The sequence below is a fragment of the Octopus bimaculoides genome, chromosome 17, assembly GCF_001194135.2.
Source record: "Octopus bimaculoides isolate UCB-OBI-ISO-001 chromosome 17, ASM119413v2, whole genome shotgun sequence".
In the NCBI taxonomy this organism is placed as follows: Eukaryota; Metazoa; Mollusca; class Cephalopoda; order Octopoda; family Octopodidae; genus Octopus; species Octopus bimaculoides.
Window position 1 is genome coordinate 6,489,789 of NC_068997.1, and position 7,793 is coordinate 6,497,581.

Consider the following 7,793-nt stretch of genomic DNA (forward strand, 5'->3'; position numbering starts at 1 on the left):
ATATATATGTTTATATATATCAAATGGATGTTTTATAAAACTATTTAATAAAACTGTTTATTGTATGTGTGGAATAGTTTTATCAAACATCCATTTGATATATATAAACATAAAAAGTGACACAGGTAGACTGTATGAACCAAGAAAAAGAGGGGAAGAGGACTTATTGGATGCGAACACAGCATTAGAGCAGAAGAAAACAACATAGCATGGTATGTAAAAAATGCCACAGAACCGCTATTTTTAGAAGTAAGAAGGTCAGGCTTGTGTAGGATGAAAGATTGCAAAGATAAAGCATTATACAAGAAATTGAAAACGAATGAAACTGAAAATAGGTGGGTAAAGAAAAGAATGCATGGTCAATTTCGTAGGGATGTTAAAGATAAGTTCAGGTTTATACCTCTAACTGTTGGGGCACTGGGATATGTAACAAACTGCCTAAATACCAACCTTGAGAAATTAGTCTTTTCAAAACCAGAAAGGAGAAAGCTGATTCGACGACTACAGATTTAATCCATCAATGGAACTGTAATAATCTGTAAAACTTTCCAGAAGTTTATCATTTAAGTATATATGAGCATGTCTAGATATGCAAGTATATGTATGAGAAGACATACATGAAACAAAACATACAAATCCTCACATATACATACATACAAAAATACCCTGTTGTTGATGTTGAAATTCCAATGAAGGAACCTTGGATCTAGGTTAGAAACTGGCTCTTACTCTATTAGCCAGAAATCGTGAAATAAAACTGAATAATGACATACATACATATATACACTCGTATCACTCAGGCAGCACCTGTTGAACAACAGCAGCAAAAATAAATATATTAATGCAGTACTGTGCTGAAAAGTGAAATGAGCAACATTGTACGAGTTGGCAGTGAAGTCCTCAAGAAGCACTCTATTCTTGTTGATCTCCTACACAACCCCAAAGCAGTTGGACTCTCTAACATCAGAGAAGACCTGGATGGAAAGCACTCAGCACACAAGAAAAGACTATGCATGGGTATGTTGCCCGGAAGCTTGAAAAAGACAGTAAAATTGACTCGAAGTGCAGACTCTCTTGGACACAAGACCATTACATCACATCGCACTTTGAAGGCTATGCGTTTGCAGTCCAGGAACAAGAGATTGCCACAAAGTATCTGGTGAACAAGAGAGACAGTGACACTCTTGTAATCCCAAGGTGCAACTGCATGTGTAGGCTATGTCATGTTTCTGTGGAAGACATTACGCATGTGATTAGCAGCTGTCCAAAAATGTCGTCACGGTACTACCTCCCTCTGCGGCACGATGTTTTTGCTAAAACAGTTTACAATGCCATCCGCAAAAAAGACTGTCCTGAAATAAACTTAGAAAATCCCTGTTATGGAATATATTTATAAACACCAACCCAAGGAATACTGGTAGAATATTCCCATCAAAACTTCTGTCAAATGTAAGCATAACTGGCCGGATATTGTTGTTTGGGACAGAGGGGCAAAGTATATACTATCATAGAGGTTAGCTGCCCTGCAGATATAAATATCTCTTTGAAAATCAAAGAAAAAGAGGATATCTTTGGACAACTGCTTCGAAACCTCCAGCTTCAATATTTAGACTATGAATTCATATCCATACCAATAATATTTGGATCACTAGGTTTTGTTAGTAAATGCTTAAAGGATAATCTGGATAAACTGGGATTTTCAGAAAGAGAAATCGATCGGCTAATTCGTACATTACAAGTGCAATCTGTGAGTGGAACAGTAAAAGTATGCAAGACTTTTCTCATGTTCCAAATGTGAATTTGTCTGTATTAATTACATCCCAAAGATGAAGCTTTGTATCTTTGTTGGAAATCGGCTCTCTCCTCTGTGGAAGATTTTTAGTAATTAAAGAACAGAAGAGACATACATACATACATACATGCATGCATGCATACATACATACATACATACATACATACATACATACATACATAACAAGCAGCTGGGAGGAAGGGAGTTTAGAGATGTGCCAAGCAAAACTAATGTCAGAGTTGCGGGAGCATAGGAAGAATTTAGTTTCAATGTGGCTGAAATACAAGAAAACCTTTGACTCCGTCCCTACCAATAGGAACCTAGAAGCCATTCAACTTGCAAAAGTTCCAGAGAGCATACACAAAACCATAGCTGACCTGGCTTCATCGCGGGCCACCATCATGAATTTAAATACAAGGAGTAATTGAATTATCACAGATAAAGTTCAATATCGCAGAGGTAAATTCCAAAGGGACGGCCTTTCTGTGATGCTCTTCATACTTTTTGTAAATTCCTTGTCATTCACGTTCACTTGGTTCACAGGTTCACTTGGAGACGTAAATACTAAAATTAGTCTCTTTGTGGATAATTTTTAACTGTATGCTAAGAGTATGCATAAGATGTAAAAAAAGCTTGATTTGGTTACAACATTCTTAAAGAGTATAAGGTTGGAGTTTGGTCAAGGAAAACTGTAAATTAGACTAGCTGCATCTCCATCAATGACTTAACTGTTTCTCCTATATCTGATGATGAATGTTACAAGTACCTAAGTGTATGTGAACAGATATCTTACGATGGTACCTGTATCAAGACACGAGTCACAAAAGAATATTACAGCCGGATAAAGAAAATAAGAACCTCCGAACTGTCTGCATTCAATAAACCAAAAGCCCATAACGTGTTTGCAGTACTTGGACTCATACAAACATTTAGGCTACTTGATTGGACGCTTGATGAGATACGAGTCATTGATGGGAAAGCCCGAAAGATACTGACCAGCACAAATAATTTTTACATCAACAGCGACGTAGACAACATCTACCTAAAACGAAAACAAGGAGGCAGACGCTTAGCATCGATGCAGACTGCCCTTGAATTTCGTATCACATCCTTTCGGCAATACCTTTAAACCACTAAGTGTCGAAATGCATCCCTTGGCCAAGTTTGCATACACGAGGTAGATAACTTCATAAGACTTGGAAAGCAGCTCTTTAAGCAACATTCCTTGTCTGATAACCTTGAGCACATGCCTAAAGAAGTTACACAACAACTCTATCGCAACGTATCATCAGATGAAAGGCTGAGCGCATATCAGCAGAATATCATACAGGGATGTGATAGCAGAAAGCACTTGGATGATAGTAACATTGAGCATCAAAGCAGTCTATCGTGGACCAGCAACCGGATTACTAACTCTCATTTTGAAGGGTATGCGTTTGCAATCCTGGAACAATAAATAGCATCCAAATACCCAATGCACAAGAGGAAGAGACGCAGGAAAAACACTAAAATGTGATAATCGATGCAGACTGTGGAGTTAGCACTGAAGATATTAACCACATCATAAGCAGTTGTCCGAAAATGTTATCGCGGTTTTATCTACCGATGAGAAATGGTGTTGCAGCAAAGACACTGTAAAATGAAATCCGTTGGAATGATAATCCAGAAGCCAAACAGATAAGTTCCCACAGTGGGGTAGAGGCTATGGCCGCTTATAATCTGTAAGAGTACTGCTGGAATGTCTCTGGGAAAACCTCAATAAAATGCAAATGTAACAGACCAGATATATTGATGTGGGACAAAGAAGAGAAACTATGTACAGTAGGGGAAATCAGTGAGCCAACGGATATCAACACAAAGCTAAAGGTCATTGAGAAAGTTGACGCTGAACTATCGAGATATTTATAGTTAGTCTATCCGGATTACAAGTTCAGGTTTATACCTTTAATTATTGGGGCACTGGAATATGTAACACACTGCCTTAGCACCAATCTTGAGAAATTAGGCTTCTTAAAACCAGAAAGGAGAAGGCCAATTAGAAGATTACAGATTCAAGCCATCACTGGAACTGTAAAAATGTGCAAAGCTTTCCAAAGGTTTGGCATTTAAGTATATATAAGTGTATGTGTAGACACGTAACTACATGCATGAGAATACATACATCAAGCAAAACATACAAATCTGTAAATGCATTGACTCAAAATGTTGCACATATACATACATACATACATACATGCATACATACATACATACATACATACATACATTGCTTACATATATACTCTGTTGATATTGTTGAAATTTCAATAAAGGCTCCGTGGAACTAAGTTAGAAACCGGTTCTTTATTGACAAGAAATCTTGAGAAATAAAGTTGAATAATAGCATACATACATACCTGTATACACGCACACACACATACACACTCACACACATTTACATACACATTTACATACACCTTTATACATATATATGCTTAATATATACGTGCATGCATATATGTATATGTGTATGTATGTACATATGTCGAATGTGTTGGTGGTAGTGGTGGTGGTGTGTAGGGTTGTTCACATGCTTAGTTTGTGAAGAACCAGGAGGCTCACTACATTAGACGTGTGAATATATGTACATGTAAACACATGTACATATTGTATGTGTGTGTGTGTGTGCATGTATGTATGTTTGAGACACATATACATTTAATTCATAGTTAATTAGTTTGATGTTTGGAACTTTATCGTTTTTAGATGTCATCTAAATGTTTTTGTTTTGTTTTGTATGTGCCAAGGAGACGTGGCACTTATGTATCTTACTTTAATCTGATAAATTGGTCAAAACTGTTCATTCATCTTGTATCTTATAAACATACACACTTGCATGTGTAATGTTTATAGACACACACACTTAAATGTAATATCTACATCTTCGTATGCATGCACGTATATATATATTGTGGGACAAAGAAGAGAAACTATATATATATATCGTCAGTAAATCATAAATCCGAAAGAGCAAGACAGTAATTCGATAAAGGTAGTTATGGCCGGTCTATGGTGTTACCCCGGGTCTATGTTACCCCGGGTCTATGTTACCCCGGGTCTATGTTACCCCGGGTTTCACGTCTATAAAGCGCTTGGCATTACAGCGTCTCTTCAGAAGAGACGCAACGCGCGCATACGGGTTTAGATTTTTATAAAAGGTCAGCAATTTCTGGAGGTGTGTGTGGGGGGGGGGCTAAATCAATTACATCGACCCCAGTGCGTAACTGGTTCTTATTTTATCGATCCCGAAAGAATGAAAGGTAAAGTCGACCTCGGCAGAATTCGAATTCAGAACGTAACGGCGGACGAAATGCCGCAAAGCATTTTGCTCGGCGCGCTAACAATTCTGCCACCTCGCCGCCTTGTGTGTATTTATATATAATATTAATATGATTGATACTTAAATAGAATCATGAGCCTACGCCGTGTGTTGACTATAGAAAATAACCTCATATTAAGGGATATAAAGCTCGGGAGTTTCTTGGCCCTAATGATTGACTATTTTCTACTGTCAATATACAATGAAGGCTTATAATTCTATTTACAAAATTTCCATCGCCACCGTTTCTTAATTCACGCTTATGTGTGTGTATGTGGGGGAAGGGGCGTATGTATACACACGCACACGTATATATACACAGACACGCATATGTACATATATACATACATGAGTGATAGTTGTGTGTGTGTGTGTGTGTGTGTATACATACGTACATACATACATACATACATACAGCAAAATAGTATTTGACAATGTACGTCCATGTGCTGAAATGCCGCAGATGGTACCTTGGGGTAAATCTACTCAAATATAACAGCATTTTGTCAAGACTATTTCAAAATATATGTCGATCTCTTAGCTGCGCCAACTAAAAGTCGTTCAGTTAGCAACGCAAGTGTCCTTCAGGCAGTTAACGCCAAAGAAATGTCCTTCAGTCAGCAACACTAAATAATTTCTCTCTCATTTTATTCCGAAACAATGAAAAACAGACGAAAAACATATTTGTATTTTCCGTTTTATTTCAAAAGTGAAACTAAGCTTTGCGTTAGCTGTGAGCAACACACGTAAACACAGATGCGTTTAAGTAAATCATTTGGCTTTTCTGTGAATCATGCTAAACAACGTACTTTGCCTTAGCTAAATATTTTTGATAATAAACAGAATTTTCGAGATCGTTTTACAGTTTTCATAAGCCAGAAAGGATGACTTACCTTAAAGCAACTTTAAAGGGGGATTATGTTGCCAGAACCGGCTCGAGTGATGAAGATTTAAAACAAAAATTCCGTATAAATAGAGGTCCATCACATAAGGCACAAGAAACTAATTCTCTTGTGAAAGTCGTGACGTCTTCGCAGCTGGTATTGCGTTTACCGGTGCTAATCTAACTCCGTATTGTAATTACTCTTTAAATTAAGCATCATTCAGTCGAGATACTACTCACTGGAGAATGATGCCATTTCCTACATGCAACTATCTCTCGCCTCAACCCACCATCTCCTCCCTCCTTCATAGATTCTTCTTTCCTTTCGTCCGGTTTTCATATAGACTTAATCTGTCTTGCTACACACAGTGCTCGCTACCTCTTCGCAGAATGTTCTTTCCTCCACCTGGTTCTGCCACTTCTTCACTAAACACATCTCTACCGTTCTATTATCTCTTCTTCTTCTTCTTCTTCTTCTTCTTCTTCTTCTTCTTCTTCTTCTTCTTCCACAGCCACCACCTCCACCAATCCGTATTCACCCCCCCCACACACACATGCGAACACACACTTGCTGTCTCCCTCACATCCCCTCCTTACATCGCCATGCCCACCACTCCTACTCGCCCACTCACCTTCAGCACGTCTATCAACTCCATTATACTAACTTGTATGTCACTATTATTCAACTCAGTGGAGACTTCCCTTCATTGCACTCACCTTCTACCTGCCTCATCGTTCTCCACACACACACACACACACACACACACACACACACACACACACACACACACACACACACACACACACATACATACACAGCTCACACGCACGTTGATATTAAATTGATAGTTCCTTCCTTAAATTTCGTTATTTCAAACGCATACACGCATGTATATGCGTTTAGGTATGTATGTATGTATATAGATGTAGAGATAGATAGATAGATAGATAGATAGATAGATAGACAGAAAGAAATTTATATACATACATACATACATGCAATATATTTCTTCCATTATTTCAGTCTTTTTTTTTCGTGTTCCCTTTCTTAATTTCATTCCCTCTTTTCTTCTCTCTAACCTTCCCACTTCCCCCCCCCTCTCTCTCTCTCTCTCTCCTTCGCAGCTAAACAACACCCTCCCTACACCTTCCCACTTCTAAAACTCCCTATTCTTTCTTTCTTTTCCCTTCTTCTTCTACTCTTTCCTTTTAGCCTATTTTCTTCCATCTTTTCTTTCCTTTCTTCACTCTGGGTTTTTCTTTGTTTTTTCTAGTATTTTTATTGTTTTTAATTTTCTTCCTTCTTTCAAACTGTTTTCTCTTGATCATTCATTCTGTCTTTCTTTTTTCTTTCTTCCTCATTTTTGCCATTTCTTCTGTAAAAGATGACAAGCAAGGAAAGAATTGCATCTTATTGACTGGACACACTCACTACTGGCCATTCATAGAGACGTTTCATAAATACATATGCATATATACATTAGTATATATGCATATGTATTCACTCACTCATGTACAAACATGTACACACAACACACACATATATACATACAGTATGCGTGTACGTGAACGAATGCTTGCATACGTATGTTGTATGTATATATGTGTGTGTTGTGACTCATGCATATACATACATAAATACGTAATACATACATACATTCATTCATTCATGAGCGCACGCACACACACACACACACACACACACACACACATATATATATATATATATATATATATATATATATATATATATATATATA

At 37.5% G+C, this 7,793-nt stretch overlaps 2 protein-coding genes across 2 annotated transcripts in view; one reads left to right on the forward strand and one right to left on the reverse strand.

Moving 5' to 3' along the window:
* The window catches only part of LOC106868699 (beta-1,3-galactosyl-O-glycosyl-glycoprotein beta-1,6-N-acetylglucosaminyltransferase 3), a 41,815-nt gene extending 35,248 nt beyond the window's left edge, over positions 1 to 6,567 (reverse strand). Inside the window, exon 1 of the mRNA XM_014914084.2 lies at positions 6,044 to 6,567. The gene's annotated coding sequence lies outside the window, so the exon portion shown is untranslated. The remainder of the gene's footprint in view (positions 1 to 6,043) is intronic.
* Positions 1 to 7,793, forward strand: part of LOC106868700 (peroxisomal membrane protein PMP34) — a 121,389-nt gene that overhangs the window by 68,348 nt on the left and 45,248 nt on the right. The gene's annotated exons all lie outside the window — the stretch shown is intronic.